The sequence below is a fragment of the Arachis ipaensis genome, chromosome B10 (assembly GCF_000816755.2).
Source record: "Arachis ipaensis cultivar K30076 chromosome B10, Araip1.1, whole genome shotgun sequence".
In the NCBI taxonomy this organism is placed as follows: Eukaryota; Viridiplantae; Streptophyta; class Magnoliopsida; order Fabales; family Fabaceae; genus Arachis; species Arachis ipaensis.
In genome coordinates, this window is record NC_029794.2 from 110,950,150 (window position 1) to 110,960,709 (window position 10,560).

Here is a 10,560-nt window from a genome sequence, read left to right on the forward strand (position 1 = left end):
ACATGACATAGAACACAAAATATCCAAAATATACACAAAAAGTTAAAAGTATATCACTAAGTCATGGGTCCAACAGTATCCAAACAGACAAAATAGAGTATCAAATTGAGCCTAAACATGCCAATATCAAATACTAAACAGATTAATCATCAGATAAATGAAGCTCAGATTCCTCAGCCCCTTCGTCACTAGCAGCTCCCAACTCCTCCTCAAGGCTCTCCAGCATCAAACTTACCCTGTCCTTGAATCTCATCCAAGCCTTTTCATTTTCATAGGCTAGCTTACGTGCCGCCTTATGGGATTGTACCATGAGCTCTGACATGTTTGAAAATTCTGTGAGAATTTCTTTGATAGATTCGGTTGCCTTGGAGGACTCAGGCCGACTTTCATATTCACTATCCGAAGCCACAGATTTCTTCCCTTTGGTTCCTTTAACATCTCCTCCTCCTTTAATCATAGATACCTTGTTTTCTACAGCCTCATTTAGGAAATCAATTTTAAAATATTCAAAAATACTTGTTAAAAACATCTCATAGGGTAGATTCGCCTTTTTGGTGCTTTTAACTGATTCCCACATGTGTCTGATCATAAGGTAACCAAATGATATAGGAGTAGATGTAACAAGAGCAAAAATGATAAGAGAGTCAGAGAATGTTACTCTATTATGGGAGCCACTTTGAGGGGTCAAGATGTGGGTGATGATCCTGTGAAGCAGAGAGTTGGTAGGACCGAGGGCTTTGTGGGTAGGAGTTGTGCCATCCAAGCCGGATAGGTTTTCACAGATATGTTGGAGGACAATCTTATAGGTGACTCCGACCTGGGAGTCCCATTTCTCGGCCATATATGCTCTCGGCCCCTCCTCTTTGTAGCCTAGAGCCGTCCCAATAGTTCCAGAGTCAAGAGCTATGTGAATCCTCTTCACATAAGAATGGATGGTGCCATCAATCAGTCGCATGTTGGCATAGAACTCACGTACCAAACCGGGATAAACCGATTTCTGGATGTGAAGCAGTGGTGTCCATTGGAGAAGTTCAAAAAGAGAAGAAACATTTATCCCTTTGTTGGTGAGTGAGTCGAGATTGACGAGATAGGTGGCACAGAGATGGCGTTTTTCCAGAACCTCCTTATGGAATTCATATGAAGCACATGAGTTAAACCTGGCAGGATCATAGTGAGAGTGTGGTTTGCTGAATTTGTTCTTGAAATCCAAGGACTCCAGGTTGGCTGGTTCCTTGGTGTTGTGCAGCGTGAACCCTTTTGTTTTCTGGGTACTCCTTCCGGGTGTTCGGTGGAGATGATGGTGGTGATGGAATGGGTGAGGTGTGTGATTCTTCCTCTTCTGCCATAGGAACCTTTTCCTTCTTTTTCCTTGAAGAGATTTTCATGGCTATGACTTTCCATCTCATGGTGTCTGTTTGTTTCAAGGGTGGTGAAGGAGAAGATGAGGATGTAGAATGGATATGGATGTGAGTGTGAGTTTGTGGTGTGGACGGTTTTTGAAAGAATAGAATCCTTTCACTTTTTCTAGGGGTGGTTATCTTTTTCATGGTAATGAAAATGGAGAAGTGGAAGATGGGGGGTTGAATAGAAACCGAATTGAGTGAGGGAGGAGGGAGGTTGGGGAAGCATCAAATGTGGAGTGGAGAGAGAATTGGAGGGAGTTTAATGACCATTAAGGAGCGGTTAATACCCAAGGAAGTTTCTCTTTTATTTGAAATAAACTGAAAAGTGGTTTCCTAGAATCAATGGATTAGATGAAGAAAAATATTTGATTTGACAACATCCTCTTCCAACAAGATTTGATGAGACAACAAAAGGAGATTGTGATTTACACAAAGAGAAACTAACAAAACGGTCAAAGTGGGGTCAAGGAAATTTGGTGGGTCCCATTAGAATTAATTTCGGCGCAGTCTCCCCCTTGATCACAGCCTTCCAACACACTCTGATTTTTATCTCCTCTTTTCCTACGAGACAAAACTGAGCAGAATCAAAATTTCACAAGTTATCAATAGAACTTAAATCAATCATTCCCAAACTTTTTCTCAAAGTGCAGAATCTGTCTTCATAGAGGGGTTTTGTAAAAATGTCAGCAAGTTGATCTTCAGATTTTACAAATTGAATATCAATAGTACCCTTTTGCACATGTTCTCTAATGAAATGATATTTAATTTCAATGTGCTTAGTTCTTGAGTGCAAAACAGGATTTTTTGAGATGTTAATAGCACTCATATTATCACAAAATAAAGGTATACTATTGATCTTTAATTTGTAATCTTCCAACTGCATTTTTAACCAAATTAATTGTGAACAACATGCAGATGCGGAAATATATTCAGCTTCAGCTGTGGATAGAACCACTGTGGCTTGCTTTTTGCTTGACCACATGTTGAGTGAGCTTCCAAGGAAGCAACACATGCCGGATGTACTCCGTCTATCCACTCTATCTCCCGCATAATCTGCATCACAAAACCCTACTGCATAAAAATCATCAGATTTAGGATACCACAAGCCATAATCACTAGTTCCCTTAATGTATCTAATGATGCGCTTAACGGCTGATAGATGGGATTCTTTTGGGTGAGATTGAAACCTTGAACATACACTCACACTTTGAACAATGTCCGGTCTAAAAGAGGTAAGGTATATGAGTAAACCTATCATTCCTCTATACCTTGTTTCATCCACATCTTTGCCATCATCATCCTTTTCAAGTTTTGTGTTTGGATGCATTGGTGTACCCATTGGTTTGGAACTTTCTAAGCCAAACTTTTTGATAAGTTCTTTTGCATACTTTCTTTGGTGAATAAATGTACCACTAGGAGTTTGTTTAATTTGGAGGCCAAGAAAGAAAGTTAGCTCTCCCATTAAACTCATCTCAAACTCACTAGTCATGAGTTTTCCAAACTCTCCACACAATGACTCATTGGCCGAACCAAATACAATGTCATCCACATAAACTTGAACTAGGAAAATATCATCATTAGATGCTTTAATGAATAAAGTTGTGTCGGTGGTTCCCCTATGAAAGTGATTTTCCAATAGGAAGACACTAAGCCTTTCATACCAAGCTCTTAGAGCTTTCCTAAGGCCATAAAAGGGCCTTTGAGAGTTTAAAAACATGATTTGGAAAATCTTTATGTTCAAAGCCGGGGAATTGAGCCACATACACTTCTTTATCAATTAAGCCATTAAGAAAAGCACACTTAGCATCCATTTGAAACATTTTGAAACCCTTATGGGCAGCATAGGCAAGAAGCAACCTAATTGCTTCCATTCTAGCTACCGGTGCAAAAGACTCATCAAAATCTATACCATCTTCTTGATCGTAACCTTGGGCCACTAATCTAACCTTGTTACGAACAACTTGTCTATCCTCACCAAGTTTATTTTTAAAGACCCACTTAGTACCCGTCACTTTCTTACTATCCGGATGAGGTACTAGTATCCAAACCTCATTCTTGTTGAATTGAGCAAGCTCTTCTTGCATTGCTTTGACCCATGAAGGATCTTTAAGAGCTTGTTTTACATTATTGGGCTCCATTTGTGACAAGAAGGCAAAATTGCTTGGTTCGGATTGTCTTTTGGTTGAGGATCTTGTTGATACACCTTGAGAGGGATCACCAATGATAAAGTCATGAGGATAACCCCTCATGGACTTCCATTCTCTAGGCTTCCGGATTGGTGTTGAGCTTTGATGAGCTTCTGTGGATCTCACTGTTTCAGTTTCTCTTGCTGGCTCAGGAGACAAAATGGAAATGTCTCCTCCAATCTGACGAGACAAAACTGGACTGGCAGATTCTTCATTTTGAGCAGACTTGGGATTTTCTTTACTTGTTCCAGCTTCTTCACAATCTGAATCATTATCTATCACAGTACTGGGAATTAAATTAGAATCACAAAAAGTAACATGTATGGATTCCTCTATGGTCCTATGTTCTTTGAGATAAACCCTATAGGCCTTGCTAGTGGTGGAGTATCCAACAAACATCCCTTCATAGGATTTTGGATCAAATTTGCCAAGGTTTTCTTTATTGTTAAGTACAAAGCATTTGCATCCAAAAACATGAAAATACTTAAGATTTGGAGGGGTTCCTTTCCATAATTCATAGGGAGTTTTCTTCAACCCTTTTCTAATAATTGTCCTATTCAAAATGTAACAAGCTGTATTTACAGCTTCAGCCCATAGAAATTTAGGAATCTCATTTTCACAAAGCATGGCCCTAGTCATCTCTTGAAAGCTTCTATTCCTTCTCTCAACCACCCCATTTTGTTGAGGGGTTCTAGGGCATGAAAAGTTATAAGCAATTCCAAAGTCATCACAGAATTTTTCAAAGTCTTGGTTTTTAAATTCTCTTCCGTGATCACTTCTCAAATGGGCAATTTTTAAATCTTTTTCATTTTGAATTTTCTTGCAAAGAGTTGAAAAAGCATGAAAAGCATCATTTTTATGAGCAAGAAAAAGAACCCAACCAAATCTAGAGTAATCATCTACCACCACAAGACCATAGTGTTTACCTCCTAAACTTTGGGTTCTTGTTGGACCAAAAAGATCAATGTGTAACATCTCTAATGGCATTTTGGTTAAGATTCCATCTTTTGGTTTAAAAGAGGATTTTACTTGTTTGCCCAATTGGCAAGCATCACAAGTAAGATCCTTATCAAATTTGATATTTGGAATTCCTCTAACCAGATTTTTCTTAACTAGCTTAGAAATTTGGTACATGCTAGCATGACCCAACCTTCTATGCCATAGCCATTTTTCAGATTCAATAGAAGTAAAACATGTTATATTTTGTTCTTTCAAGTCCTCAGGAGTCAAACCATACACATTATTGCACCTTTTAGTCTCAAACAAAATATCCCCAGATTTTTCACAAACAACCAAACACACAAACTTTCTAAGAATAACTTCAAAACCTAGATCATACAATTGGCTTACACTAAGTAAATTATGTTTCAAACCATTTACAAGAAGAACATCATTTATACAAGATGAAAAGCTTTTACCAACTTTTCCAATAGCCACTATCTTTCCTTTAGCATCATCACCAAAAGTGACAAATCCTCCATCATATTCATCAAGCTTTATGAAGAAGGTTGTCTTTCCGGTCATATGCCTAGAACATCCGCTGTCCATATACCACATATTCTCCTTCCATTTGGATGCTAGGCATACCTGTTCAATGTGGTCAGCCATAAGACATGGTTGAGACTTTATTTCTGATTCTTCATCGTCTTCTGAGTCATTTTTCAGATCCTCCCATGATTCCATCAGTCCCTTTTTCTTTCTTTTCTTTGGCTTTTCTTCCTTCTTCAACTTAGGGTAGTCAGATTTGAAATGCCCCGTTTCCTTACAGTTGTAGCATGTCACCTTGCTGAGATCTTTCTTTTGTTTTCTTGAGCTGCCTCATTTGCCTCTCTCCTTGAGCTTCGCCATTTTCCTGAATTTTTTGGCAAACAACACAAATTTATTTTCAGAATCACTGGATTCATCATCCATGGGGTTAGTCACAGATGTAAAAGCAATTCCTTTCCTTTTTGAATCCTTTTTCAAATAAGTATTTTCAAAAGTAAGTAAATTTCCTCTCAAATCATCATATGTCATGGAGTCAAGACCACTACTCTCAGAAATAATTAATGCTTTTGTTTTCCACTCTTTTGTGAGACATTTCAACACTCTTCTCACTAGCACAGATTCAGGATACTTGATTCCCATAGCATCCAAGCCGACAATGATGGTGTTGAAGCACTCAAACAGTTCATCAATGGATTCTCCTTCCTTCATTGCAAACATTTCATACTCTCTGTTTAACATATCTATCCTGGTCTTTTTTACAATGGTGGTTCCTTCATGAGTAATTAGGAGTTTGTCCCAGATTTCCTTTGCCGTTGTGCATCGTGATACCCATCGGTATTCCTCGAAGCTGATAGCACAGTTGAGTAAGTTGATGGCCTTGGCGTTGAGTTCAACCTTCTTTCTGTCATCTTCGGTCCAGCTTGCTTCTGGTTTAAGAGAGACAACTCCTTCAGCACTTGTGACGGTTGGATATTGAGGATCCTCCAGGATAATCTTCCAAAGTCTGTAATCTACTGCTTGCACAAAGATCTTCATTCTCTCCTTCCAATATGTGTAGTTTTTCCCATTAAAAAGAGGAGGTCTGTTGCTTGACTATCCTTCGGTCAGGTTATAAGACACTAGATTTGAGCCACTATTTTCTGCCATATGGATCTTTTCTCCAAGCTACAAAGCTTGATCTCTTTGAGACCAAGCTCTGATACCAATTGATGGTCTTCAGTGGCTAAGAGAAGGGGGTTGAATCTTAGCCCCTTTTTTCTGGAGACTTTTTTCCTTTTTGTCTCGTACCCAGCCACGAGACTTTTTCTTTTGTCTCGTACCCAGCCACGAGACTTTTCTTTTTGTCTCGTCGATTAGCATGAGATATTTTCTGTTTTATCTCCTGAGCAGTAGAAACAGAAATGGAGTAGAAGAGAGAGAGAATTACACCAAGATATATCCTGGTTCAGCTGCTAAGTGCAAGGTAGCCTACATCTAGTCTCCATCACAACAATGATGGAATTTCACTATAATCATTCTTGATTACAAACACCAATTCTCCCTAGGAACTACCCTTCCTATCCAGGACAAGTCCAGAATCTAAACCCAATCCTGAACTTGACTTGCTCACTGCCAAGCTTTCAACTGCTAAGTGCTAACCCAACTTGCAAGGGATTCCCACAGAATCATGAAACACAACACAGATGTACAAAGGACCTCTAAAGACATCTATGGCTTTTTCTTTTAATTTTGCACTCTCTGTCTTTTTTCGCTCTATGGCTTTTTCATTACAAATCTCACTGTTTGCCTTTTTTCTATGAGACTCAAGACATGACAAAATTAAACTAAAAGATACAAAATGAAAACATTGAAGAAGAAGAACTTCTGTAAGCTTAGGGAGCTATAGGAATTCTGTGCTCACTCTTTTCCTTTTATCAAACCCTGACTGTTCACCCTTACTTATAGGGAGAAGCCTCCAAGGTTGAAACCAAACAAACCAAGCCATTCTTCTTCTTCTTCAACCAGAACCGGTTCGGCAAGAGAGAGAAGAGATAACTCATGCAAAACCCAACATGCAATTACCTCTAGTTCTTCCTTGGTCACCAATCTTCATCAATCTGGGCCCTCCATCCTTGCCTTGCTATCCAAGATGAACTCCTGGCCCTTGATGCTTCTTGATGATGATAGCTTCATCTGCTCCAATCTCTGCCTCTTCCATCACGTAGCCACTATAGCTACCTCCTGTGGTGGTTGAGCAGAATCAGAGACAAGCCATCCCTCCAAGGATCTTCTTCTCTGACCGAAATCTTCTTCAACCATTTTTGGTATGAAGAAGCCAAGATCTCTTCACCAAATCTTACCACAAGTGAATGAGAATCTTAGCCACAGCATACTTTTAGTTTTCTTTTTCTTGCCATCATTTTGATGGTCTTGTAGAGTGCATCTCCTTCTTTTCGGTGGCTAGTTGTAGCTTCCATGGTTTGCTGTGTAATGACCGAAAAGAGAAGAGAGTTGAGAGAGAAGATAGAGTTTGAAAGTAATTAAATGAAATAGAACAAATTAATTAAAATGAGTTGCTTTTTACTTCCCTCTATTCTGAGTAGCGTGTAGCATTAATGCAATCAATCATGTCAATCACACTTTCTCTCTCATGGTTCCCAATGTAAGTTAAATTCAAATTAATTGAATTTGAGATCCATATGATGAAAGAGTGAGATCCGTTTGGAAGCAATAAACTTTTGCTTTCTTTGCTTAATGGTTTTGGACCATGTAAGCTACCTCCAAGCAATATGATTTTGGGCTTAGTTCAACATGATTCTGGCCCAATTAAACACAAATTACTTCAGCCATTTAATATAACATGCTTTGAACAAAGCTAAGAGGCACATTGGACTTTTAGTAATAAAACTGGCCCAGTAATTCGGCCAACATAATCATATTTAATATCAAGGCTAAAAGTAAGATGCATATATGGGCTTGCAACATTTTCTTTCATTTTCGGCCCAATAGCAAAATCTGCACCAACAAAATTATTAATTAAATAACTATGAATTAAGATCAAATTAATAATTTTGTAAATAATTATATTAATAATGTTTAGTCATCATAAAAATTAATTTAGAGTTTTCCAAACACATCAGTTGGATTTATGGATTTTCGAGGAAGATGAACCACGCAACAGCTTTGGAGGCTGAGGTGAAAGCGATCGTGGATGGCATGGGGAAGAAGAATCACAAAACTGATAGTAGAGTCTAATTCTATAGTAGCCATTGACCCATACCACCTCCTAAGCTGAGTTTGAAATTATTTGCTGATACTAGTGGGTCTTTTTTTTCCTGTTATAATAGTTTTGTCCCTATTTTTTTGGCCTTTGGGCCTCATGTGTACAAAAAATAAGTGTAATTACTCAAATCAATTCCTACAAATTTTAAAATGGGTTAAGTACTGTTTTCGTCCCTAAGGTCTGGGATGAAAATTAAAATCGTCCCCGACCTTTTTTTGTTATTAAAATCATCCTCAACGTTACAAAAGTTATAAAATCGTCCTTTTCCACTTTAATTTTATTTTCCCCTCCCCCAATCCTCTTCCTTCTACTCTTTACCATCACCCTCTTCTTCTCACCTTCGTCGTGGCAATTACTACTGCCGGAGGACACCCACCCATCTTCCCCTTCCTCTTCTCACTCTTCCCCAATCCCCTTCCACCTCCTCCCTCTCCCTTTCCTCACCACTGTCACCATAGCCATTCATTACTCACAACACTTTTTTTTTCCACCAACAACAATAATCCCAAAATAAATTAACAGCAACATTCACAAAATAAATCAACAAAAAAAATCAGAGGCAGAAGAAGCATAACAATTTCAATAATCACAGCAATTTCAATAAACAATAACTCAATAATCATCAACTACAATTTCAGTTTTGAGATCCAAAAATAGCAAAACAACAGAAATTAAAAATATTAAAAAATTACAGAAGAAGAAGCATAAGTTCATGCAGAAGCAGAAGAAGAAGCAGAGGCAGTCACAGAAGAAGAAGTAAAGGCAGTCACAGAAGAAGAAGCAGCGGCGACGGCGAACCCTAGAAACGAATAAGTAGGGCGGCGGTGGTGGCGGGAAGAAAAATTGAGGTTGGAATTGGGGTTGGAATTTTAAAGAGAGGGACATGAGGAAGGGGATGGGGGGTTACGGGAGTGGGGATTCTGGCGATGTGGTCGCGACGAAGCGTGGTGTGGCTCGCTGGTGCGAGTGATGGTGAGGACAGCAGCTGCTAGAGGCGGCTGAGGTGGTCGCCGGTGGTGGTTCGGCCATGGCGAATGTGAGAGGAAGAGGTTGTGTGACTTGTTGGAGGGTGGTTGTGGTTCAGAGAAAAAGAAGAAAGGGAGAGAAAGTTTGTTTTAATTTTTTAATATTATTTTTAATTATTTTTATTAATAATGAAGGGTAATATGGTAAAAAAATAATATTGAAGTGGAAAAGGACGATTTTATAACGTTTTGTAACTTTGAGGATGATTTTAATAACAAAAAAAGGTTGGAGACGATTTTGATTTTCACCCCAAACCTTAGGGACGAAAACAGTACTTAACCCTTTTAAAATTACACACTTTAGTTTCTCTGATTTCAAAATATATAAAATAGTCCCAAACGTTTACTTCTGTTAGACAATACAGTCTCTCTTTGTTAATAACTAAACAGTGACTGCTATGATGGAGGATTAACTCGCACATGTGACTGTTAAGTATCCACGTGTTTGAGCCGGACAAATCAGTCCCAAAGACAAAGTACAAAATAGTTCCCGAAGAATTTGAAAAATCTCAAAAACAATCCTTGAAAATTTTAAAAATTTCAAAATCCTCCCTTTAAATATTTTTAATTTTTTTTAAAATAAACTTGGAAAAATATTTTTAAGTTAAAAAAATATTTTTTGGACATAATTACTAACTGTGATAACACAAATAACTTCAACTACAAGCCTATTTTGTACATTATTATAATTAGTGAATCCCAAAACTTTCTAAGAAACTTAATATTTGGATTTGCCAAGATATTTTTTCTTCAAATGTTGTAAAGTATTAAGAGCTCCACATTGACATTTTGTAAATAATCCAACCTTGTAGTTAACAAAAACTTACAAATTTGACTTTAAGAATGACTTTATTTACGTTACACTCAAATTTTAAAGTGTTGTCTTTGTAAGTATTTGCACAAATATTTCTATTTGTTTATATAAAAAACTTTATGCTAAATGGAAGTTCTCTCATTTTTTTTCAAACAACACTAATTCATTCTCTTTTTCATCATTAAAAAATGATCAAAGAATATCATAACTATAAATTAAATTAAATTAATATCTTGTATGGTCAAAAATAAATATAGGTTTATTTATTTCATTTTTTTTTAAAATAGTGTCTTTTCAAAATTAATTTATAATTTATTTTAAAATATATAAAAAGTTTTAGTATATAAATAATCAAATTTAAAATAAATAGACTAAAAATTTA